Source organism: Lutra lutra, chromosome 7 (assembly GCF_902655055.1).
Source record: "Lutra lutra chromosome 7, mLutLut1.2, whole genome shotgun sequence".
NCBI lineage: Eukaryota > Metazoa > Chordata > Mammalia > Carnivora > Mustelidae > Lutra > Lutra lutra.
In genome coordinates, this window is record NC_062284.1 from 39567660 (window position 1) to 39594380 (window position 26721).

Genomic DNA, 26721 nt, shown 5'->3' on the forward strand with positions numbered 1-26721 from the left:
TCACCTGCTTCCAGGAGAAGAGGCTGCAGCTGGGAGCTCAGCGGAAACCGCTGTCTAACAGACACTAGGAGCAGATGCTCCGAGATGAGCCAGCCCTGCCCAAACGGCACACAGACGGTGACACTCCTCTCTCAGGACGCAGGGCCGTCTGAGGGAAGCTCCCCGACAGGTCCCTACCAGGACCTTGTCGGGGTCCCTGGGAGGACAGCCCTGCCCATCCTCCCCAGGATCAAACAGGTGAGCACATGCAGGCTCCACCAAGCATCCAAACCCCACAGCCCTTCTGGACGAGCACGATGCTAAGTGCTGCTGCTCCAGCCATCCTCCCTTCCGATCTGTCTACCCTTCCTGTGGACCAAGGGAGGAGAGCAGACACCAGGACTGGCAGAGGAGGGGGCAACCTGTTTGCTGTAATTTCATCAAATGGTCCAGCAAACACCAAGTGTCATGGGCCGTGCCTGCCTCCATGCCTAGAACGCCCGCTGACCCCGGTCCCAAAATGAGGATTTAGGAATTTCAGAATTAGTAGAGAGCCCTTGTTATGATGTCAATATTCTATCTCTGGACGAGAAGGCACTGGGGGTGGGTTGGCAGGGGGGAGGTCTCTACTTAACATTTTCACCTCATTTAAATTATCAGCTCTTTTCCAGAGTCCATTTTCATTTGCAAAGGAAAAGAAAGCAAGAAAACTCTTCCTCACCTTTCAAAACATGGGTCAAGTGTGTCCTCGACAGAGGTTAGTTTTCTCCCAGAAAGAAAACAGCATCTTAACTTCTCATGGCTTATGTTGTGCAAGCACGGTTCCTTGTGCTGTCCTCACGACAGTCTTATAAGTTAAGCAGGGAAACAAGCCCCATTTCTCTGCTTGACAACTAAAAAGACAAAACAAAACAAAAACCCTTATAGTCTTTATCATGTTTAAAAGAATCTGATACTTTTTATTTTTATTTTTAGCTGGAAAGTAGAAGAGAAGTTTAAGTTTATAAATAGTTGTGGCATGTTTTAGAGAACTTCATTTACTAGAATTATACGTTTATTGGATACAAGAGTAATTTAAATGCTTAAGAGAGTTTTGCTTATTAATATTGTAAATATACCCTGCCAGACATTCGAAGTGTCTAAAAAATAAACATATTAAATATATACATGTGGTTGAAGATGTCCAAGGGAATGTAATTAATTAAGTTTGTAAATGGGACTAATTTTAATCTTTACCCATGAGTTACTTGAAAATCAGCAAACAACTCAAAGTTATTTGTTCTCGATTTGTAACAAGAATCATTAGATGGATCAACAAAATTATTTAAGAGTTGGCTTTAATGGGGTGCCTCGGTGGCTCAGTGGGTTAAGCCTCTGCCTTCCGCTCAGGTCATGATCTCAGGGTCCTGGGATCGAGCCCGGCATTGGGCTCTCTGCTCAGCGGGGAGCCTGCTTCCTCCTCTTTCTCTCTGCCTAGTTGTGATCTCTGTCTGTCAAATAGATAAATGGGATCTTTAAAAAAAAAAAAAAGTATTGGCTTTAAATGCATAAAGAAAATTAGCCTTTCATTTCTGAACTTGGCTGTCTAACTGGGCATCTCACACATGTCCCAAGTTCAGTGGCTCAGCTCCCCACAGGTGTCCCCATCTCTATCAACGCCAACTCTATTCTTCTGGTTATGCCAGCAACCAAGTCTTCCTTGACTCTTCTCTTTCACTCACTTCAATCCAAGGGAAAATCCTAATGTCTTTACCTTCAAAAGGCAGAATACAACCATTTCTTAGGACCTCTGTGCTACACCATGGTTCAAGCCATCGTCCTCTCTGTCCCTGGTTACTACCATCACCTCTCACCAGCCACCTCGCCCCCTCTAATCTATTCTCAACTCAGCAGCCAGGGAGATCCTCTAAAAACAAAGTCAAGTCATGTTGCTCCTCCACTCAAAACCTGAGAGTGAAAGCCAGGGTCTTCCTGGTGGTCCACAGGGCCGGCACAAATGTGTTGCCTTTCCCCTGTGACCACACCTCACCAGAGGCTTCTCTTACTCACCCAGCTCCAGCTTGGTTCACTCTGGGCCTTGCCTGTAGCTGTTTCTATGCCCTGAAGACTCTTCCCTAGATGTCACCATGGGTTCCTCTGGGCTAGGCAGAATAACTGCACCCCCCCCCCAACATCCATGTCCTAATTCTCAAAACCTATGAATATGCTGGATACATGGCAAATGGGAAAAGAAGGCAACAGATGGAGTTTATGCTAGGGATTGAACTGCATTACCCCAAAATTCCCTATATTGGAGCCCTGACCACCAGTGCCTCAGAATGTGACTGTATTTGGAGATGGTATCTTTAAAGAGGTAAAATGAGGTAACTGGTGGGTAGGCTGTAACCCCCCATGACTGGTAAAGAGAAGTCCCTGTGAAGACATAGGAAGAAGATAGCATCTCCAAAAGAAGGAAAGAAGCATTAGAGGAAATCACCCCTCTAACACCTCGATTTCAAATTTCTAGACTTCAGAACTGGGAGAAAACAAAATTCTGCCATTTCAGTCACTCCTTCTGTGGTTCCTAGTTACGGCAGCCTTCGCCAGCTAAGAGAGGTTGCTAATCAACTCACCCTGAGGCAAATTATCCTGGAGTATCTAGGCTTTATGGTCCCAGGGTCCTTCCAAGCCAAGTCTCCGGGATAAATGAGAGTATTCCTGCCCTCACGCTGCTCCATCTAATGGGAGAGATATAAAGAAACAACAGTCAGATGTGAGAAGAGCTCACATCTGAGCTCACACCAATGGTGTGGTGATTAAGAACAAGACTTCCAGTCTGGGCCGCTCAGGTTCAAATCTGCTTCTACCTCTCCCTAGCCACGTAACCTCGCACACACTGATGTGCGCCATGTCCTCCGCGAAGCTGGAGCTAAGAAAGTGCAGACTCTACAGAGCTCTTGTGAGAAAAGAATGAGACAATGCGTGGAAGGCGCTTGAATAGCACTCAGCCCATGGAAAGCTCACTAGCTCTTCAGTTCTCTCAGTTATGGCGCAGTGGAAGCATGAAGAAGAAAGTGACGGAAAGGGACTGACTCCACCCAAAGGAGTCTGGGACGGCTTCTCAGAGGAGGGCTGTGAGGTGAATCCTCTTCCAGGAAGGAAAGAGGGGATAGGCATTCCACAGAGAGAGAGTGAATAGCCAGGTCCCCTGAGGGTGACAGGGAACCAATGAATGTTTCCAAGCAAGAGGAGGACTTGAACAGATACGTGCTTCAGAAGAGAATGGATTGGAACAGTGAGAGTCTGAAGGCTGGGAGGGGAGGTATGATGCTGTCAGTCGCTCAGGGTGGAAATGACAGAGGCCTGGAAGGAGTCAGAAGGAAGGCAAGGAATTGCTTCAGAGGTAGAATGGCTGACATTCAAGGGGAAGGGAAGGGGAGGGCCAGGACAGAAAGGAAATGTTCATCTTTAGAACCTTCAGGTCTCCTTTCAGCCCTTCTTCCCCAAGTCTAACCAGCCCCTCAGCTGGTAAAATGTGACATTAAATCTCCCCTAAGAGAAGGGACTTCCAGAGCAAACGGGCAGATTCATTCAAGGTCTCTGGAAGTGAGTCCTGGAGCCAAGAGAGAAAACTAAACCTGCCCAAACACAGGGAGAAGGTGACGGGAGGTTCTGGAAGCAAAGAGGGCACCTCAAGGTGCCCTGACATAAGATCCAGGGTCTGTCTTTGAACACTTGCTCAGGCTAGTGAGCATTTGTCAGACATGAATGAAACTCAGTCCTGGCCCAGAGAAAGGAAGCAACTAGTAAGTTGTAAGAACAAAAGGCCGATAACCCCTAGCCCTATCCCTTGACGTTTGCTCTTAGCTCCTCAACACGCAGGACAGCGGAACACAAATAATCACGGCACCTGGAGTCAGGCTTTACCCACAGTGCTTCTTCCTAGTCTAAGCCATCCCGCCGACTCTAAAACTGGAAGAGAATTTGCCCATCACTCAGTCGCATTATGCATGACAGGGCGTTGTTCTTGTTGGTTTTGTAAATCCAGGTAACAACAAAACCCCAAATATTAAACATGAAACCTTCAGATCTACATTCCCCTGTTGTCGTCCCTGCTGCTGTTTGTCATTGCCCAGTACCCAAATCCCAAACATCTGAACATTGCTCCTCCAAGTATAACTACAGAATTCAAATGAGGTTTCCATCTAGAATTTTCTTTTGTTCTGTTTCTGTTTTTCCATCTAGAATTTTCAGACTTGAGATGCCAAGTCTGAGAGTTCTGAGACCAGGAGAAATAAAGATACGGTGTTTTCTGTAAAGACTGTGACGGCTCAGCCACTGTAAAGAATCAGGATGTGACTGGCAGTGGCTGGTCTGGGACTGTCTGGTCGCACTCGGGAGAGCGGGGGGACCCTGGCCGCTCCCGCGGAATCAACTGTTCCGTTTCCTGCTACAAACCTCAGCAACTGTTCTTTTCTCAAATTTACCATGCTTCAGCCCTATCTTCTGGGTCCTCTCCTTCCTATGAATGTTTTAAAAACAAACTGAAACAAATAACAAAAAACCAAAACTCTAGAAATGTATACAGTCCAAAGAGGGGATGGGGACATCTAATCTCCTAGTCCAAAGCGGAGCCCCACTGAACCATCAGTCCAGCTCGCTGTTGTTTCTCCCTGCTATTTGGTGATGGTTTTGAACAAACGTGGTCCTCGAACTTAAGGACAAGTCCACACTCCCCCAGAGCTGACCTCAGCCACCTCGATACTCAGTGACCTCTGCCCCATGCATACCTGTGTTCCAAGGAGTCAGTTTCCCAGCCCACTAGAGCAGATTCTCATTGCTCTCTTGCCTTCACTTTCTGCTTTCTGTGCCCAAAGAATCACACTTCTTTCCAATCTTTCGAAGGGCTTCATCATTCCCTTTCCCCAAAGACGTTTTCTCCAAAAAGAACCACCAAGCCAACTCTTAAACAAGGATTATAACAATAGTGTCAAGGGGTTTGTCTTAGCTTGGGCTGCCATAACAAAATACCATAGACCAGGTGGCGTAAATAACGCACATTCATTGCTCAGAGTTCTGGAAGCTGGACAGTCCAGGACCAAAGTGCTGGCAGAGTCACTTCTAGGTGAGGCCCCGCCTCCTGGCTTGCAGAGAGCCACCTTCTTGCTGTGTGTTCTCATAGAGGGAGGGAGCTCTGTTCTCTCTTCCACTTCTTATAAAGGCACTAAACGCCATCATGGGGCCCCACCTCCATGACCTCATCTAAACACAATTACCTCCCAACTGGCCCCACCTCCAAGTACCACCACAAGCAAGGGTAGGGCTTTGACCTGTAGATTTTGGTAGAGACACAAATAGTCAATCCACAACAGGATCTGAAATCAAGAAAGTGTGGTTGCCTCCTTCCCCTTAGGGAGGGAGCTCCTTCAAAGCTAAAAGGAGGTTTGTTTTCCTCCAAAGCTACATGACTGATTTGCAGGGACCTCCTTCTGTGGAACAAGAAGGGAAAACATACATGTAACACAAGTTACATGGGAAACATACATGTAACACAAGTTAAATTTTCAGCTGGATGAGCTGCTGCACATCTTGGTAAGCTGTATAGTGATAAGGCTCATGGGTGTCAGTTTTCCCATCACCTACACAGATGACTCTCTCCATTCATGGTAGAGTGTATGTAGTGCAGAATCCTGTGAAGAGGGAAATACACATGACCTCTACTAATGTTTTCCTAGTAGAGTGAATCCCAGCATTGGAAAGGATTTTGAGGGGGCGCCTGTGTGGCTCAGTCTGTTAAGCGTCTGCCTTCTGCTCAGGTCATGATCCGGGGGGTCCTGGGATTGAGTCCCACACTGGGCTCCCTGCTCAGTGGGGAACTGTTTCTCCCTCTCCCCTCCCTGTGCTCATGCTGACTGTCTCTCTCTCTCTCTCTCTCTCAAATAAATACATTTTTTAAGTCTTAAAAAAAAAAAAAAAGAGGGACTGATATCACTCTCTCCAACCCCCACTCCACATTTTAATTCCCTCTAATGTCTGTGCCAGTGGTTACCCAGCTGATCAGAGAGAACTCCAGTGTCAGAGAACTCACTGCTCTCTAGGTATCTTCTTGCTTGCTTACTTATTTGCTTGCTTTTGCTTCTGAAAATATGTGCAGATTTTTGGCAGGTTGTAAGTATAGTGTAGCAGACAAAGCCTGGGCTTTGGTGTTAAACAGACCTCAAAATCCCAGCTTTGCCATTTTCTTTCTGGTTTTAGAGAAATGTTTGAACATTTTTGAGCTTTAATGCTGTCATCCGCTAAGAAGAGGGAAGGACAATAATGCCTACTTCCTGGATTCTTCCATGAATGTATTAGATAAAAAAGGGCCCAGAAGAGAGTAGGTGTCGGTTAGTGTTAGTTCCTCTCCCATTTCCTCATGACCTTCCCTTTTATCCTTCCGTTCATTTCCTACAATACAGATATCTTGACTGATGATTTAGATTAATATGGAAATACTATAGCCAACATACCATTGATAAAAGCATCACAAAAAGCCATAAAGGAGCCATTACATTGAAAAGGTAGACCCTTGCCCAGCAAGTGGATTCATAAATTCATGATGATAATTAATGTCCTCATTTGATTATGAATTATTCAAGGGCATGGATCTGTGTAATACCCCCCCATAGAATCTGGTGCAGGTCTTTGTGTGTCGTAGACTCTCAGTAAATGTTTCTAAGTTGAACCTTGTTGTATTTTTTATAAATTTTATTTCAGAAGTTTATATAGATCAGTGCAAAATATAAGTAATATTTGGATGTCTGTCATTTAGGGGAATATCTGCTCCTGGGGACTACTGCCTTAATAACTAGGCATTAATTACTAATCAAACTTATGTAAAATTTAGCTATTTTCATTATATGCTTAACAGAATTACATTTCTTTTTTTTTTTTTAGCAAACTGAAATATTTGAAAAGTTTATTCCGAAATACTCCTATATTCCTAGTGCCTAGTACAATGCCTGACAATATTTCATGGGTAGACAGACAGATGGACAGATTGGGTTCCTGAGTTTCTACTTTCAGTATATTTGCTGAAAAACATAAGAAAATTAGAATTTAGGATTATACTTAAAGGTCTAGTATATGCATTATTTACTTAACTTAAATATTCACATTGTAATTTAAGTTTTAATTCTGTAGTCTGTCTAGTTCATTGAGTTATTATATAAAGTACGGTCCGAATGTAAGTTACTCCAAAATCATAGAGATAAGTCACTCTCAGGGAATGAATTTGGTATAAATCAACAAATAACGAGCTTAACCACTGCAGAAATTACTCTTCCCAAGAGATCATTTGTAAATGTGTTGCTGTTACCAGCTTAAGAATAACCTAAATACAGATAAGTGCTTAAAATGTGACTTTAAAGGAGCACCTGGGTGGCTCCGTCATTAAGTGTCTGCCTTTGGCTCAGGTCATGATCTCAGAGTCCTGGGATCAAACCCTGCATCCAGCTCCCTGCTCAGTGGGAAGTCTGCTTCTCTCTCTCTCACTCCCCCTGCTTGTGCTCCCTCTCTCACTGTGTGTCTGTCAAATAAATAAATAAAATCTTTTCTAAAAATGTGACTTTAGAGACTTAATTAGAGAGACAGAAAATGTTAGATGAAGAGATGTGGTCAGCAATCCATTTCTTTTTTTTTTTTTTTAAGATTTTATTTATTTATTTGACAGAGAGAGATCACAAGTAGACGGAGAGGCAGGCAGAGAGAGAGAGAGGGAAGCAGGCTTCTTGCTGAGCAGAGAGCCCGATGTGGGACTCTATCCCAGGACCCTGAGATCATGACCTGAGCCGAAGGCAGGGCTTAACCCACTGAGCCACCCAGGCGCCCCAGCAATCCATTTCTTATGTAGCTCCCAACACTGTGTTATCTTCTTTTATCCACGCGTACATCCTCCCCCGTGAAACTGTAGGCTCCAAGAGCAAGCGCTTTCTTTCTCACTATAAAAACTCCCCAGTTCCTGTCATAGATCCTGGCACAGAATGCATACTGGGATTTCTAGAAAAGCCTACATGTTCCTTTCTAGACTCTAAAGCACTTGGAAAAAGCCTACTCAGTCATCAAGATACCAGCTTTCTTATTAATAAGAGAGCTGGAAAGCCAAAATAGTTCTTACTGCAATAAGATCCTGGAGAAGGGAGAGTGTGGTCTCCAGGACAGACGCTATCGCACAGAAGAGGCAGTAAGACTGGGAGTATGAAACATACGCTATTGGCTACAGGGACTCAAGGCCTCTTACTATCAAAATCGTGGAGAGTCTGGGATTTTATCCTACTTGCAAGCTAACAAGCTGGCCTATAACTGTTTCAAGTATGCAGGTAAGAAGCTATGAGACTCCTGGGCCTGAGACAAAGGACTTTATTACAGGAAATGTAATAACCAGAGTGCCAGTATGATATTCATATCAGCATCCCATGCCCTCCCCCAGACTCCAAGGGGACAATGCAGGTGGCCCCGAGATGCAACTGAGCATGCAGAATTGTGTTACAGGAGAGGAACTTGGAGCTTGGGTGATTCGCTGCTTTTATAGCAAGTGGAGGCAAACCTGTTCATTTGTGTTTTTTGTCAGGGAGAGTGACCTCCTTTCTCAAGGTTGCTCACTGCACATGCAGCCGTGAGCAAGGGCCGGGATGAAGAGCAGCCAGACTCTCGCATTCACGGCGCACACAGGCAGAGATGGTCAGGGCGCAGAGCCGACTGCCTCTCCCAACACCAAACCAGGTCCCCCTTCCCACAGGAGCAGAGAGGAGGGTGAGGAGAAGAGAGGAGTGTTATTCCAATACTTCTCTCTCCTGAGAAATGGAGATGCAGCCCCCTTATGGGGGCACTTCCTAGCTTTTGCTTAACTAAATTTACTGGGTTTAACAAGGTCAACAGACTTTGTGGCTGCCCCTCTTTGGGGAAGAAAACAGCCATTTATCAGATATACCGCTCCCACATTTACTAGGATATGTCCAAATCTACTACTATAGTTTTATATTAATCTTTTGGGACAAATTATGGGTGGCTCAGATGTTGCCACTATGATGGTTTGCTTTATGTCAACTGGGTTAGGCTATATGACCCAGTTATTTAATCAAACACTATGTAGGTGTTGCTGCGAAGATATTTACAAGTGTGGTTAACATCCTCAATCAGTTGAGTTTCAGTGAAAGCAACTGTCCCCCTGACCCCCATAATAATGTGGGTGGGCCTCATCTAATCAGTTGAAAGACCTTGAGAACAAAACTGAAATTTCCCTGAGGAAGAAGTTTTCTCTCAAGTCTCCAACATTACCTTTGCCCAGAGTTGCCAGCCTGCTGGTCTGCCTTACAAGTTTTGGACCTGGAGTCTCCACAATTATGTGAGCAAATTCCTTGAAATATATCCTATTTGGTGTGTTTCCCTGGAGAACCCTGATATCCTCGCATCTCAGATATAGGTCAGAAAAGGATAGTAATTAAGTAAACCTATAGCTTTCCTGCATCCTTGCTCACCACACAGTCATGCCTTTGCTTTTTCGGGGCCTCAGTTCTCTTGATACTGGGCAGATCCTAGACCTCAAGAGTCCACAATAAATTAGCATCTTTGCCATACTGTCCATATTTTCTAAACCAAAATATCAGAGCCCATGGCCTGACAGATACAAGTGTACTTATAGGGAAAATTGGAGAGACTATTTGAAACTGGGTCTGTTCCCAAAAATCTGGGACATACCATTGATGTATTTACGTATCATACAGGTTTGCCTCACCAGTCCCCCTATTCAGATAAATGCTAAATATACCCCCCCACAGAGCCCAACTTCTGGCACTGCAAGACTGAGGAGATCCAATTATTCAACAAATATCCACTGAATACATAACAGACCAGACACCATCTTGGCATTTCAGATAAAAGACAGAAGATGTAAATGCTCACTAGTAGCTCACTGCTGGGACAGATGGACAAGTAAGGGGGTGTCTTGTCTTAAAACAAGAGCCCTGACAAAGCCAAATCCTGGGTACTCCCTCCGCCCGAGGCTGCACCACCCCACCCCAGAAGCCCCCATAAGAGAGCCCCCTTCTGTGCCATTTCATCCCTTTTTAAAGTCAACAAAGGCTGTCTGCCATGTCCAAGCTAAACTCATCTCTCCGCAGCCCAGGGTTATCTCAGGAGCCCAAGTTCATGGCTCTTGATCACTGGAGGAGAACTCACAGGGACAAGGGCCACCCTGGTGATAGCCTTCCACCATCAGCGGAGCTCAGGCAGTTCTCATAGTCACCACTGGCTGCCCCAGGCCTCTGGGTCCAGAGCCCCCTCCCTCACATGCGGCTCTGATAAAGACCAGACTAAGAAATATTAACTCCTACATCCACCCCCCACCCCACCCCACATTAGACTGGCCTCCCCCACAGGCTCATAGCTCTGGAATATAGGAAACTGCTTTCCAGAGCATGAGGCCAGCACCTGGTCCAGACTCACTGCTCAGAGCCTCAGGTTGAAGGGAAGGAGGGAAGAAGGGACAAGGACTGAGATATTACATACGAGAAAATCTAGTGGCAAAGTGAAAAAAGGGCTAGCCTGTTGGGGGAGGAGTCCTGGATTTGAACACCACAGCTCTTCACTTTTTGCATGCCTCTGGGCAAGTGACTATACCTTTCTGACTTGTCCTCGTCTGTGACAGTGGGATCCTAAGAGCATCTCATAGCGATAGAGTGAGCTGTCTATAGAGTGCTAAGCACACTGTCCGGCAGACAATTAGCACTCCATGTATGTTCATGTTACCTTGATAATGATCCTAGCATTGCTTCTGACCCGCAGTTTCCCACCTATCAAATGAAGGGTTAAACCACATGACCCTCATGTCTCTTCAACTCTAATAGTCATGTGACTTACTTAGTAGGGCAGAAATCAGCTCTTCTGACATCAATTCCACACATGACAATGGATAAGGAGAGCAGAGGTGCTGGAGGCCAACTTTGAATTCTGCTCCAAGAATCCGGGTCAGCTCCAGCACCCACTTTTAGGACCAGGCTGGCCCTAGACCTGGCGGAAAGCCTGCCCTCCCCAGGCACCCCCTCCCCAGTGTGACTTGTGTCTTGCTCCTTGTTACAAAGCTGAGGGAATATTAACTCTCACTGTTCAGCACACCCTGTGTTGCTATTGGTTGTCACATTGTGTCTCCGACTGGCTCTCATGCATCATAGATATTCAGTCACGCACAGTTGCTAAAACCAGCACACAGTCACATCTCCACTCCCCGCAGGCCTTAGAATGTTTTCAGGACTGTAGATTTCTTAGAGAATTGAACAAAATTTTCATTGAACGACTGGCAGCTTTCACTGGACACCTGACACTGAACAACCAAGGAAAAGAACCTCAAAAGCTCTGTCTGAAAAGAATGTAAATTACTAATGATCAATTTCAATGACTCCCAGTGCATGAATCATTCCAGTAATAAAACTGTTTGGGCAAAGACGGAAGGGTTGTGTCTCTTAATCTTACACTTCCAGGATTCTGTTATTAAATGTGTCCAGGGCAACAATGGGTTATGGATTCATTTGAGGAATCACCTAATTCCTCAAAACTCTCAGGACTCAAGTGGAATTTACAAGTGGAATTGGAAGATTTGTTGCTCTCTAGAGCTAGTCAGTAGAGCTGAGACATAGGGGCAATTTTTCTCTCATTAAGGAATCTTCCAATACTGGAAAAGTGATAACTCATTAAGAATTGCACTTGTCTGGGACCAACGGTAGAGCACAATGGTTTTTCTTCATATTCCACATAATTCTCCTTCTCCAGTGAAAGAAATCTTCCACTTTTTCTAAAAGAGGTTGCTTCAATTTCTCTTTTCTCCTCCTCCCCAAAAAGAAAATCACAAGTTTAGTGAAAAATTAAATCGCCATTGCACAAGTTAGTAGTCAGTGGTCCCCACATTGGTTCCTGACCGTCAGGGCTGACTCCGCAGTAGACGGAGAGGTCCTTAGCAGCCGAAACCCCAGCGGTAGCTTTCCCTGACTTCTCCCACAGGCCTAGAATGGTGGCTCTCAACTAGATCAATTTTGTCCCCCCACAGGACTTTTGGTAGTGTCTGGGCACTTTTTGATTAACACGACTGGGCTGTGGCAGGTGCTACTGGCCTCAAATGGGTAGAGACCAGGATGTTGCCAAACATCCAAGCACAGGGCACTGGCACACAACAAAGAATTGTCCTGCCTGAATTAGTCAGTGTTCTCCAGAGAAACAGAATCAATAAATATATAATTTATATTTCTTCATACTATAATTTTTATGCATTTATACTTTATTTTATTATTTATTATTATTTTATTTTATTATTTTTTATTTTAATATTTTTATTATTTTATCTTATTTATTTATAAATAAGTATATTATTTATTTATATTATTTTATTTTATTATTATACAATACTTATATTTATATATCTATAAGTCTATATCCATATATCTATCTATCTATATGAAGAGACTTATTGTATAGAATTGGCTTATTATAAAGGATTGGCTCATAGTCTTACAGAGGATGGCAAGTCCAAAATCTGCAGAGCTGATGTCCCAGTTCAAGTCTAAAAGCGCCAGCAGGCTGCTACACAACTTGGAAAATCTAATTGATGTCCCACTTCAAAGACCATAATGCAGGATAATTCTCTCTTACTCAGGGACAGGTATGATTTTTCTGCTATTCAGTTCTTCAACTGATTGGATGAGGCCCACCCAATTTAAGGAGAGTAATCAGCTTTACTCAAAGTTCACCAGTTTAAATGTTCATCTCATCCCAAAAAACCCTCACAGAAACACCCAGAATAATGTCTGACCAAATATCTGGGCATTCCATGGCCCAGTCAGGTTAACACATAAAATGAACCATCACAATACCCCAAATGTCCGTACTGCTATAGTTGAAAAATCCTGATCAGAATCATTCTAGCCACATAATAAATGTTCACAAATGTTAATTGATGGAATACAACTGGCTCATGTTCACTTGAGACAAAGGAGAGGTCAAAGTGAGGTGAGATGGTCAGGGGGATCATGGAAGAGATAGGCTAGGTAGAAACTTGGAAGTGTGGGTGGAACTTGGGTGAGCAGGTAGAACAGAAGACATTTCAGAATGGGAGAAGTTGCATAAGCATGGCACATACAAGAGGTCTCAGAGGACGAGACGCCATTGGTTAAAACTCTAAACACTTGAGACCATGAGACCCTTAGCAGAACAGAACCCAATATCAAATCTGAATGAATGATGTGGTTTTGTTTGTTAAACAACTTAAATTAAGTGTTTTGAAGAAGGAGAGAGGGAAAAATTCATCTTTAGAACCATTCACATAAACAGCACCACAAACTTCTCTTGGCACATTTTACAGATGAAGGAACTGAGACACAGAGCCATCAGCCATGAAGTTTGGGAGTTTTTGCTTTATAATATGGTATATTTGCTCCCTTCTATCTTTTGACATGAGGTGGGTATTACAAGGGACGGGCTTATTAACACACCGTATCGGTGGTGTTTCTAGCATAGGCTCCGGAGCCAGACCTTGTGGGCTGAGACTGGCTCCACCACTTAGTAGCTCATGACCTTGGGCAAGGGGCCAAACGTGTGAATATCAGATTAGTTCATAAATGTAAAGCAGGCAGCACAGGCTCAAACACATAGAAAATGCTCAATCGGGGGGCGCCTGGGTGGCTCAGTGGGTTAAAGCCTCTGCCTTCGGCTCAGGTCGTGATCCCAGGGTCCCGAGATTGAGCCCCGCATCAGGCTCTCTGCTCAGCAGGGAGCCTGCTTCCTCCTCTCTCTCTCTCCACCTGTCTCTCTGACTACCTGTGATCCCGCTCTCTGCCAAATAAATAAAATCTTAAAAAAAAAAAGAAAACGCTCAATCGGGTTGGCTGTTTGGATTATCATCATTCTTTTCAGCGACGGTTCCTTACTCCAGCCTGTGGGGTTCCAGTGGATTCCCACTCCAACGGACAGAATCAGAGCATCTGGTGGTGGCAAAACTGAGGGGCGTGAGCACTCCCCTTTCAGGACTTTCCCAACCTTTTCCCACAGGATACTCTCATAGAGACCTCGAAACTAAGTGATTCCTGTGGCACTGTTTGCACTGAAAACATTTTCTCCTGGGGCCTCCTTATTAAACCTGTAGTTTGGACAAGCAAACAATAAAACCAGCCTATGCAGTCTGCTGCTTTGAGTAGCCTGCTGAAGAATGATGCCCCCAGGAAGGTGTGTGGGGGGAGGAGGGGAAGGGGTGGGAAGGGAAGAAAAAAGGAGATTGCACTAGGACAAGCTGGGGTTTCTGAGAACACAGCATCAGACTGCAGTGGGGAGGGACCCTTACCTGAGACCAGTAGTCAGCACCTCTGCTTGGAATTTCCACATCAAAAAAACAAACCAAAAAAAAATTGTGGGAGGACGGGGAATTTCCCATCAACGTTACCTCCCTAGTTTTTAATGGCTCATCAAATGGGGAAGGACTCAGAGCAGAGCCAGCAAGCTGGTGAGGAGGCTGGTGGCTGTGCCAATGAAAAGGACTGGGGGAGGAGATACTAAGGGGGGCCGTGGTGGCTGCCTTTGAGTAGGTGAAGGGCCAACAGTGTGGCTGGGAATGAAACACGTTATGTGTAGGAGTCAGGTTCCAGAACAACATACTGAGTGCCTTTCTACTACTTAGATTAGTCTAAAAATGCAGCTCACTGTTAAGAGGCAGTGAGCTCCCCATCATTAGAGTTATACAAGCAGAGGCTGAATGCTCATTTTTGTGGGGATGCGGGAATGATTTCATACCTGAAAGTGACTTCCAATGATATAGTTCTCAAATGTAAAACTTGCATTGCCTATTTGGATGTGAGATCTAGACTACATGTTTCCTTTACCTTCCTCGAGCTTAACCCTGTCCTGGTGATTGAAAAGTGTCCATCCTCCCAAGGCTAGCTCTTGTTAATTGTCCATGCCTGCCTAGAACACTGCTATAACAGGTTTCCAAGGCTGTGTAACATAATGATTGTTAATATCTGCTAAAGACAAAGAAAAGGAACAAAAAAAACTCATATTTTACCACTGTTGTATATTCAGCGTCTATACTATATAATATGGATAATATTTTTAAAATATTGAAAAATCTAACTTCCTCTCTCAGTAAGCAAAAGTTTTCTCTTCCACCATCACGGTGGCTGGAGCATGAGGTTTATTGCCTCAGGGAAGGGGCAGCAGGATGGATCCACCTAGAACAAAGTGTCCATGGGTAGGTAGCAAAGAAGATAGGACAGGACAGAAAGCCATTTCCAAAAGACAGAAGAGAAAGTAGAGCTCTACCCAGGCAGAAGTGAAGTTCTGGAAAAGATGAACATGGGAAGAAGTTGCTGCCTGAGACCCCACCCTGCCAACTCTGAGCCTTAGCTCAGGGCAGGGTTTCCGAGCAGATGGAAACTCTGAGGGGAAAAAGGAAATGCCGAACCCAGAGCAAGACCCACTGCGTTTCCATTTGGAATTCCAGGAAAGACCACCCACACTGCACCAGTGCCACCCTAGGGGGGCCACAGAAGTAAAATGACAATGTGGGATATTCAGGGAGAGGACTTTATGCCCCTGAATGGCTCTGCTTACACATGTGTGCCGCAAGTTCCCACCAGCCCCTGGCAAGGGGCAGAGAAGGATGTGGAGTTGAGAGCAAGGGACCCAACTTGGGTGGCCATTGTGAGAGGCCAAGTGACCCGACAGACGGGGTGGCTAATGCTCAGGGCATCTATATGGCCAATGAGGTCTGACGCAGGGTTGAGTCAATAAAGGGGAATGACCAAGCCCTGAAGGTGCAAGACAGCAACCCCGGAGTTATACCACTGTGATGTGTCAGTAGTGGACACGCACAAGGGCAGACACCAGGCTAGAAAGACTCCAGGTGGAGGTCAGAGGAAGAGATACAGAAACACAGCACTAACACCAGGAACCTCTCTCTCCCAGACACGAGGATGGAGAAACTTCCCTTGTTCAAAGGCACTGGGGAATGGGGAAGGCAGGGGACACCCTCTGAGAACTCTGACAATGGCCCTGAACTTTAAATTGACTAATGGCTCCGACGGCCCTTTAAACCCAGCAAAGGCTGAGCCGTGGTGTAAGGCATGGCTGAGACGGAGCCGCGTTCTCCAAATCTGAATGGGACCATCTCAGCATCTGCGCCATCTCCCCGACAAGCACACACCATCCATACATATGCAGGCAACCACAAGAACCCGATAGGAGCAGCTAGTGCAAAAGGTCTGGAACAAGAGGAAAGAAATCTAAAGGATGAGCTGTGCAGAAGCCATGGCAGCGTGGTAGGAAGGAAAGAGAAGGAGAAATCCATCTGAAGGATGACAATGACTAGCACTATTGAATGTTGCTCGTGGGACAGGCACTCTGCATCCCCACTGCTCCTAGCATGACCTGGAGACCTGCAGGGCAGGCATCACCCAGAACTTCTTAGAAACCCAGAATAGGGGGCACCTGGGTTGGTTGAGCGGCTGCCTTCTCCTTGGGTCATGATCCCAGGGTCCTGGAATCAAGCCCTGTGTTGGGCTCTCTGCTTGGCGGGGAGCCTGCTTCTCCCTCTCCCTCCTGCTCCCCCTGCTTATCTTATCTCTCTCTCTCTCTCTCTCTCTTTTAAATAAATAAATAAATAAAGTAAAATAAAATTAAAAAAAGAAGAAATCCCGAATAGCAGTCTACACCCTAGACCTATAGCATCGTTATTTTTGTCTTTTCCTTTTTTCCAGTTTTATTGAGATATAATTGATACAATATTGTGGAAGTTTAAGGTCTACAGTGTGATGATTTCATATACATATGTGTTATTTATCACATACATATACATACGTATGTGTGTCCACGTGTGCATCACAGTAAGTTAGTAAGCATTCTTCACTTCCCATAATTGCCATTTTGCTGTTGTTGTTATGATGAGAACATTTAAGATTTGCCCTCCTAGCAAATTCCAAGTATACAATACAGTATTATTAACCACAGTCACCAAGTTGTACATTATGTCCCCAAACTTATCCCTCTTATAACTGGAAATTTTTACTGTTTACCTAACATCTCCCCATCTCCGCTGTCCCCCAACCCCTAGCAACCAGCATCTCCTTTCTGCTTCTGTGAGCTCAGCTTTTTTAGATTACACATTTAAGTCAGATCCTGCAATATTTGTCTTTCTTTGCTTCTGCTGATCTTCTTATGAACTCAGGAGATGTGTGGACACATTGCAGTTTGAGACGTATTACGTTACATGATTTAACATAATCAATTCAACACAACAATTCTGGGAATTAAAGAATCTTCTCCCCATTTCACAAATGAGCAAACTGAGACCCAGCCGAGTTCACATATCCAGTAAGTGGTAGAACCAAGATACCGACACAAGCAGTCTGACTCTGGAGCCCACCCTCTTGACTACACCAAAAGCTTCGACTCCTCCCCTGATTGGTTTCTGGTCAAATGTGTGTTTACAGTTGCACTGATGCATGCCTAGAATGTTTAGAATAATCTGTGGACATACAGCAGTGACAAGATTTCCTTTTCCAGTATGTTTTCCAAAGGAAAACAGTAGATATTCATGATTCAATCCATGTCCGGGTTTCTGCATGACCAAGGGCCCCCAGTATTTTAAGCTTTTGGGCAATTCATAGCTATCATGTCTAAATCGTTCTGCTTGTTCTAAATTTGCCCTGTATGTGTACCTTTCAAGAATAGCTATTTTAGCTGATAAACCCCCATTTTCAAATGCAAATGTGTTTTGGAATATAACAGTTCAATCACTTCTCCCTCAAAATCATACTACAGCTGAGTTACTCCAAAGGAATCCGTAGCGAAGCATGGAACATTTTCAAGCATAATCCTGCGGTGCTTTTCATCTAAAAAGGTGACTAACAGCTTGCATAAGCTTATAACCAGACTTAAAGCTTCAAATCCCTGTGGAGTTTGCAAAGGGCATCGAGACAGCAAGCCAAACCTGGGAAACACAAAAATGTCTTTGCATGCTGACTTATCTACCAGTCAGTCACGAAACCAGTCCGAATCAAAACTGCTGTTACTCATTTCAGTTCCACAACCTCTATTTTCCTGACAGTGAGTCGAAGAGGCACTCCCTCCTCTGTTCAGAAAAATAAGAAACAGCTCCCACCTAACAAATGTTAATGAGGTCATGCAATGTGGTGAAAAGCAACGAGAGGTGAGAGGAAGCCCATGCTACCTGACATCCCCAGGGTAATTACAAAAAGATGTTTGAAGACATGAATGAGATCTAGTCTGGAACTCCCCAGCTCTTTGACCTTAGGGAGTTCGTTCTGCTCTCCAGGTTCATTTTCCCTGGCCTCAATGATTTCCTAAGATTCCTTCTAGCTCTGCAGTCTCAAATTTTAAGTCAGACCTTAATTATGTGCTAAGTAAAGTATACTGTATTTCATTTGAAGGATGGCATACTGACAAAGACAGTTAAGAAGATGACAAGGCAGCCTGGAAAGTACTCATTACATAACATGGAGTACAAAATGTTGTTTATACTTTCTAAAACTATGGAAGATTCTGTGCGCATTTGGACAGACGCTGGAAGGAAAGAGGGGACAAAGAAAAACAGAGTGAGATCATGGGTGGGTGAAGTTTTCTTGTAGTTTGATTTCCATTAATTTGCTGCTTAAAAACACAATCATACTTTTAAGGAAGCATATCTTGATGTTCTATGGAAGAACCGTTTGCCTGGTGTTTTGCTGTCACGTTTTCTTAGCTTCCAAGTTGACGGTGGCCACGCTGAGCCCTCTGCTAGTCACTGACTGTGTCAGGAGGGCTCGATATTGTTTCCAAAGTGGTCACATGCCTGTGCCCAGGAGCTAGGCCCCCATCCTCCCAGCCCAAACCTGCAGTCACAAACTCAGCGCTTGTGTTTCCCTCCACTACTGGCTGGGAGGAAACAGGAATGGAACATAAAGGTCCAATCTGATCACCTCGAGTGGGAAGGGAGCTCTGAGTTTGCTCTGTCCTTCCTCTGAGGTCATCCGCTTGCAGTATCTGCCTGTTTCACGAAGAAGCCTTTCATAGCCCGCCCTTAATCCACAACAGGGCCCCAGCAGTCATGTTGGACAAGATGCCTCTGCTCCCTCCCATGGCAACATCCGATTGGACCAGCCAGCCCCTGACCCAAGATGGCCAAGCAGAGCCTCTCTGCCAGAAATTCGACTCTGGAACTAAGAAAGAGTCCGTCTGCTGAGATGGTTAAATCTAAAACATGTACGCATGGATGCTATGGGATAGACATTTCTGATCATGCACGGAGACTGTAAGAGTAGAGAAAGCCCGTATTGGGTGCATTGGGTGCGATAACTGTGCTCCCTGCTGCAGCCCCTCCCTATGGCATGCTGCAGGCTGCCCTGGTTCTGTGAAACAGCCTGATACCTTTTTTTTTTTTTAAAGATTTTATTTATTTATTTGATAGAGAGAGAGAGACAGCGAGAGAGGGAACAGAAGCATGGGGAGAGGGAGAGGGAGGAGCAGGCTCCCTGCTGAGCAGGGAGCCTGATGCGGGGCGGGATCCCAAGACCCTGGGATCATGACCTGAGCCAAAGGCAGACGCTCAACAACGGAGCCACCCAGGTGCCCTGAAACCGCCTGATTCTTAAGTAAAGACCCCTTTCCACCGAGGCTAAGGGAAGCTGGTGTCTGTTACTTGCAATAAAAAATGTCCTAATACAGCGGACATGGGTGGCTCAGTGGGTCAAGCATCTGAGTCTTGGTTTCAGCTCAGGTCATGACCTCAGGGCCCTGGGATGGAGCCCCAAGTCAGGTTTTGTGCTCAGTGGAGAGTCTGCTTGAAGATTCTCTCCCTCTGCCCCTCCCCCACTCAGACACAGGCTTGCAAGTGCTCATGTGTCCTCTCTCTCTTTCTCTCTCTCTCTCTCAAATAAATAAATCTTTTTTTAATTTAAGATTTTATTTATTTATGACAGAGAGATCACAAGTAGGCAGAGAGGCAGGTGCAGAGAAAGAGGGGGAAGCAGGCTCCCCGCTGAGCAGAGAGCCCCATGCGGGGCTCAATCCCAGGACCCTGAGATCATGACCTGAGCCGAAGGCAGAGGCTTAACCCACTGAGCCACCCAGGTGCCCCAATAAATCTTTTTTTTTTCTTTCTTTAATTTGCCAATACAGTTTATCTATGGGAGCTTCCCAGCATGCCATACAAGTGCTTGTGTGACCTGGCCCTGCGTGGAGTCCCACCTGGTCACGCACTAGAATCCCCACCACACCGGGCCTCAGCTGCTAGTGCCACACACTGGGTCTCACCGGGCTCTGCTGCTATTCTGCCTGAAATGTTCACCAGCCTGCTGAGTGCCCTCCCCAGCCCAAAGGCGTAGGTAGGTAAAAAGCCCAGCTACAGGGGTCTGCTTGCTTCCTCCCTCTACTTCAGCCTTGCATATGATTAAAGCACTCAGACAGAGTGCCGCCTAGGATGCCAGGAACTGCTCTTTCTACTCCCTGCCAGCCAGAACAGACTCTGAGCCTTCGGAGAGCAGGCCCTCCCAGGGAAGCTAAGGGAGACTCACCGCTGCTGCCTGAGATGTGGCTCTTCTCATTTGATTTTGCTGCATTCTTTATTTATAAGGTCCGGGCATCCAGGTTAAAGGCTGGCTGTACCCAGCATCCCAGCACTTAATGAGGAATCAACAGCATGTGAATAAAGTCAGTCTGGGGAGCTTTGTGAGCTACAGGCACCAGTGAAAGAACAGAGCTTCTCCAAACATGCCTGGGGAGAGGGACACCTCGCCTGCCAGAAGATTTTCCAGAAAGCAGCAAATGTGCACAGCTTTTTTCCTACCTTTTGAAAGGAATGATCAGTAATGACTTAACATTATGTCATGCATAACGCAGAAGCTCACAGAAGTCATCGAACCCAGGTGGTGTCCGCATCCCTCGTTAACAGACAAGGAAACTGGGTGAGCAACTTGCTGAGGTTGTCACAGGGACACAGTGGGCCTCCAGGTACAAAGCTAGTGGCCGGGCTCCAGTGGCTGTCTTCTAAGCCAGTGGTCCTCAGGATGTGTCCCAGGAACCAGCAGTGGCAGCCTCACTTAGGAGGAACTGGTTAGAAATGCAAGATCTTGGGCCCCCATCCAGACTGACTAAATCACATACTTTGGTGTCAGCAATCTGGGTGTTTACAAGCCCTCCTGCGTACTCTGATGCATGTGCTAGACCCTCAAGACTCAATGGGGGTCTGAGTCCAGCTGCATCAGCATCCCTTGGAAGCTGATTGGAAATGCAGGCTCTCAGGCCCTGCCCCAGTGAGTCACAATCTGCATTTTAACATCTTCCAGTGATTTGTTCACCCATTAGAGTTTAAGAATTAAAAAGCACTGCTCTTCCCTATGAGAAGCAAACAGTTGTCCCTTAATATAGGATAAGAGCTCTCAATTCCAGGGCACATGCTGCTTGGTCTAGGAGTGAACAAAGCAGAGCTCCATTTTCTTACCAGTGATTGGCTTAAAAATAGACACGTGAGCATAATTCTAACCAATGAGACAGGAGAAATGAACATAATGGTTCCTTGGTATTAAAGAGAAACACCTCACAGTCATTAAGCTGGGTACTATCAAGAAGGAAGGAAGGTAAGAGGAAGGAAGGGAAACAAATACTGGAAAGGATGTAGAGAAATTGGAACACGTGGCACTGCTGGGGGGAATGCAGCATGGCACCATGGAAAACAGTCTGGCAGCTCATCAGAAAATGAAAAGTAGAATTACCATATGATCCAGTCATTCCACTTCTGAATGCAGAGACAAAAGAACTAAAGCAAGGTCTCAAAGAGATCTTTGCACACCCATGCTCATAGCAGCATTGTTCACAATGGCTAAAAGGCAGAAGCAGCCCAAGTAGCCAACAGATGAACAGAGAAATGAAATGTGGCGTATATGCCGAATGGGCTCTTATTAAGCCTTGAAAAGGAAGGAGAGTCTAACACACGCTACAACATGGGTGAAAGTTTAGGACATCACAGTTAAGTGAAAGAAGCCCAGTCACCAAAAAATAAATACCAGATGATTTCATTTGCATAAGGTACCTACAGGAGCCCAATTCTTGGAGACAGAAAGTGGAAGGATTGGTGCCGGACACTGGGATGAAGGCAGAATGCAGAGTTACTGGTTAACAGACACAGAGTTTCAGTTTTGCAAGACGGAAAGAGTTCGGGAGACCCGTTGCACAACAATGGGAACAGACGTCACCTACCAAACCGTACGCTTAAAAATGGTCGAGATGACAAACTCTATGTGACGTGATGTACGTTCTACCAAAATTAAAAATACTTTTTTAAAAAACAAGGCACAAAGAAGAAAACATCTCCTTTTCTGCCTCTGGATATTATCTTGTCTTCCCGCAGTGGCTGGAAGAGCTGCCAAAATTTTGGGACCCTCTGGAGAAAGAAAAAAAGAGATGAGAAAAATAAAATCTTTGGTGAAGCCTTTAAGTCACCGCATTAACAAGGCCCCGGATCAGCCTTATCTCCAGGATTCCTATAATGTAAAATATTTTTAATTACTGAAGCCACTTTGAGTGTTGTGTCACTTACGGCCAAAAGCATCTTTACAGATACAGGGTTCTAAGTGCCCAACAAGAGGCAAGTCGCCAATACGGCTCAGGAAGATGAAAAGGCCTGACTCTGGGGCACCTGGGTGGCTCAGTGGGTTAAGCCGCTGCCTTCGGCTCGGGTCGTGATCTCAGGGTCCTGGGATCGAGTCCCACGTCGGGCTCTCTGCTCAGCAAGAAGCCTGCTTCCCTCTCTCTCTCTCTCTGCCTGCCTCTCCATCTACTTGTGATCTCTCGCTGTCAAATAAATAAATAAAATCTTTAAAAAAAAAAAAAAAGGCCTGACTTTGAAGCTTTTAACTCCGTTGCCACCGCAGTGAACTTGCTGGTGGTGATTATACAGAGACAGTACCCATGTCCTACTTGCTCATAATTTTTTCCTTTTTTACTTCCCGGATTTTGCTGTGCAATAGATGTTTTTATAAGTAATCACTAAATTACACTAACTGCTTGGATGGCTCTCGTATCACGAAATGCGAGGCAGCCATTAAAATGATGGCAAAGGGGGTGACTTATTAATATGAAAAGCATCTTACGTGTGCATGAAGTGGGGGTAAATGCAAGTTACAGAGTGGTAGGATTCCATTTCTTCTGTACGAGTTAGAAGCAGGCAGGCAGATGACTGATGGATGAATGGATATAAATACACAAATACATGTGAAGAGAAAACAAGAAAGCAAACAAAATATTTACACTGGTTATATCTTGGAGTTGGAGATTATAACGATGTCTTATTTTATTCCTTAAAAAAAAGATTTTATTTATTTGTTTGGGAGAGAGAGAGAGAGCACAAGCAGGGGAGAAGGGTAGAGGGAGAAGCAGGCTTCCTGCTGAGCAGAGAGTCCTATGCAGGACTCGATCCCAGGACCCTGGGATCATGACCTGAGCTGAAGGCAGATGCTTAACTGACTGAGACACCAAGATGCCCCTATTTTATACTTCTTCATCTATATTTTTCTAAATTTTCTTCGATGAACCTAATTTCTGATATTGAAAATAAAGTTCTTTTTAAAACCTTGTGTAATAATTCAAATGCCCCTCGCTAAATGCCCCCAGTTTCCTGTGCTTTGAATAATTTGTATCGTTAGGACTTCCTCATTATTTGTCCCAGTGTCTGCCCATTACACACCCTCTACTCGCATCTATTCTGTACCCTATGATATATTGAATTTTTAGAAATCCAAAGAGGGGCACCTGAGTGGCTCAGTAGGTTGAGCCTCTGTCTTTGGCTCAGGTCATGTCCCAGGGTCCTGGGATCGAGCCCCACATCGGGCTCTCTGCTCAGCAGGGAGCCTGCTTCCCCCTCTTTCTCTGCCTGCCTCTCTGCCCATTTGTGATCTCTGTCAAATAAATAAATAAAATCTTAAAAAAAAAGAAGAAATCCAAAGATCTTCACAGTTACCACTGAGTGTAAAGTAGGAGTAAATATTTTCTGAGTGAAACTTCAAAAAAGCTTTCTCATGGGAGAGGTCCAAGAGCTTTGGTGGGAGGAAGCCTATGCCATTTGGCCATACACAGCCTCTGTTGGCCTGCCTCTTGGCACCGGCATGTTTTCTAAATTGGCAAACATGCTGGAGACCAGAGTTGCACATAAATGAAGTGGGAGTGTTTCTAATAACTAAGAGCTACTCGATTAAGAAATAGCGTGACTCTGAATCTCTGGACATGTCTCCCCTAAAGGAGGCTGCAGATGGCAGGAACAGGGCCAACTGGGGTCCCTTCTACCCTACCAAAGTGACATTATTTAGGTTCACCACCTGGTTATTAGATTTGCCAGATGGCAAGCCTGAGTAACTGCTCAGAAAGAGGGTCACCAGCCAATCCACGAGCCTCACACAGCCCGTACCGTTACTTTAACATGTGATGCACATACTAGTACATAATATGGGTAATGAGGCATCACAGAGCCATCATAAAAGCAGACATCTGGGCTCATGCGGGACAGCCCTGTGCACAGGGGCCCTGGGAAAAAACCGACAGTTTCGTGCAGCAGGGACCGGGAAGAGGTGGGGGTGGGAGGGGCAGGAAGTGGGGTGCGTGCCCATGTGCCTGCTGTCCAAAGGATTCAAATATTTTGCTTCCATCATTAAAACATTGCTGACTCCTGCCTGGTTCTGGGAGTTGCCCATTTCTCAGCTTTTCTGTGTTGTTATTCTCCACTTTGATGAAAAAGTATGATATTTTTACACCAATGCAGGGAAAAATGGAACTGTGACTAGAGGTGGATTTGAATGCTTTGACAGTTCTAGTCCAACTCTGACAGCGAAAATGGCTTTCCTTTAGGAAAAGGTGTGTGTGTGTGTGTGTGTGTGTGTGTGTGTCTGGGGGCGGTGGGGAGAGGAGCTGAGGGGAGGGTTCGCACCCACTGGCTCGCCTCTGGAACAAGCTTGTGGAGGAGAAGCTCCAGCTGGTCCCACTGGTTGCAACCAGAGAGGAAGGCTCAGAAAGAAAAGCTGGTGAAGCCAGCCAGGCCCTGGCAGCCATGTGGAGGTCGCGGCATTCCTTATCATGATTCCTGTCCCTCGGGGCTCCCCTGGTGCCCCCAAAGTGCCAACCCAGGCACTGCCCACATCATCCGACCATCCCTGGCCGTGGGCGTCCATGCACTTACCAGCAGGTGCTTCCTGGCTGCTCGGCACTGGCAGACACTGGCTAACAGGCTCCCGGAATCTCTCTGTATGGTTTCTTCCAACAACACATGAATCTCCAATGACCTCAAAAGGAAAAGTGTAATTAAAAATTAAATTAGAAAACCTTGAATATGTCTGACATGGAGCAGATCAGCAGAAACAAGTGACGAGCTCCAGGACTGCTGGGAGAGGAAGACGAGCCAGAGACAAGCCCTGGACAGACCATCAGGTGGAAAAGGGCATACACGTGTGACGAGGGCACACATGGGACGGGGAAGGGACGTCAGGGCAGAGGCCATGACCTCCCGGGGGAGGAGAAGAAGGAGGGGAGACAGCAGCGGTGCTGGGCAGGGGAGCTGTGTCCCGGGGCAGGGACCCCCTTTCCTGGCAGGGCTCCGGCAGACCCTGGGTGGCCATCTGGAAGGCCCCTTCTAGGTTTATCCCGGCTCTCGAAATGTATGAGATGCTGACCTATTTTCAAAACCAGTTTTCCTCACTGGCTCATTTTGGGTTCTGACCGAATTGTGACTGTAAATAAGGCCATCTGTGTCTCTCAGCCGGCTCTTCAGAAGCCGAGGACGTTCCACCACTGAAACTTCTGAGCGTCGGGTGGGGTGGGAATGCTCTTGTGACCCACTCTCAGGAGCTGTCACCATGTCTGCTGCCATCTAAAGGACATCCTCCTCCTGGCCATGCCCGTATCTCCCATGGCAGCGACAGCCTAGGCAAGCCCTCACCAGGTTTTCTGTCGAACATACAGGGGTAAACCTAAATGCCCAGGGAATTCAACATCCATCACATTTTACAGTAGTGTCTACACCATGGGCACATTCATCTCAGATCCTCGAAAATGCACAATAACCCCGTGAGGCCAGAAGTGCCGGCCTCTCACAGAAAGAGTCAAAGTCTGAGACCGAGTAGGTCCCATACCCCCAGCTTCTGACTCCAGGGCACTTCTTTACACCCCACCCCACTGCTCCCAGCCTAGGGTTTTGCCTTTTCTGTGTCAAGATGTACTTCTCTACCTCTTCTGATCTTGACTTCACTCTCTCACCGTTGACCCCCACACACCCTCATCCCATTTCATCGACATTACACTGTCGCCCTCTTGGTACCTCCAGGTGATGCTCAGCCGCTCTGGGGCTCGCTATGTTGCCCAGACTACTATGTTGCCTCCCGTCTCACCCGCCTGACGCTCGTTAGCCCCAAGCACCTGCTCTTCTCCTCTGTCTCACTCCAGTCTCCTTTTGGAGAGGAACCTGAAACAAGTCTTTCTTAAATGCCAACCTGTCAGCTCTCAGTGGTGTTTCTGGCCGTTCTGCAGCCAGCATGGTACAGGGCACGGCCAGACCGAAACCCAGGATTGCTTCGCCTCAAAGAATCAGCAGCAAACAGCAGTCGAGCCCAGCTGGGAGGGGCCAGCTGGGAAGTCGATGAGACCCAGGAGTGGATACAGGAAGTTGGAACCACGGATGAGGAGTCGGAAATGCGAACGATGTGATGGTGGCAAAAC

At 45.9% G+C, this 26721-nt stretch overlaps 2 long non-coding RNA genes across 2 annotated transcripts in view; both read right to left on the reverse strand.

The window, feature by feature from the left end:
• Nucleotides 1–23178, reverse strand: part of LOC125105400 (uncharacterized) — a 39455-nt gene extending 16277 nt beyond the window's left edge. Inside the window, exons 1-2 of the long non-coding RNA XR_007128890.1 lie at nt 23115–23178; nt 701–872 (exon numbers count right to left, since the gene is read on the reverse strand). This is a non-coding gene — a long non-coding RNA (uncharacterized LOC125105400). The remainder of the gene's footprint in view (nt 1–700; nt 873–23114) is intronic.
• A 2011-nt stretch (nt 23179–25189) lies between these two features.
• The window catches only part of LOC125105203 (uncharacterized), a 37945-nt gene continuing 36413 nt past the window's right edge, over nt 25190–26721 (reverse strand). The window contains exon 4 of the long non-coding RNA XR_007128837.1: nt 25190–25292. This is a non-coding gene — a long non-coding RNA (uncharacterized LOC125105203). The remainder of the gene's footprint in view (nt 25293–26721) is intronic.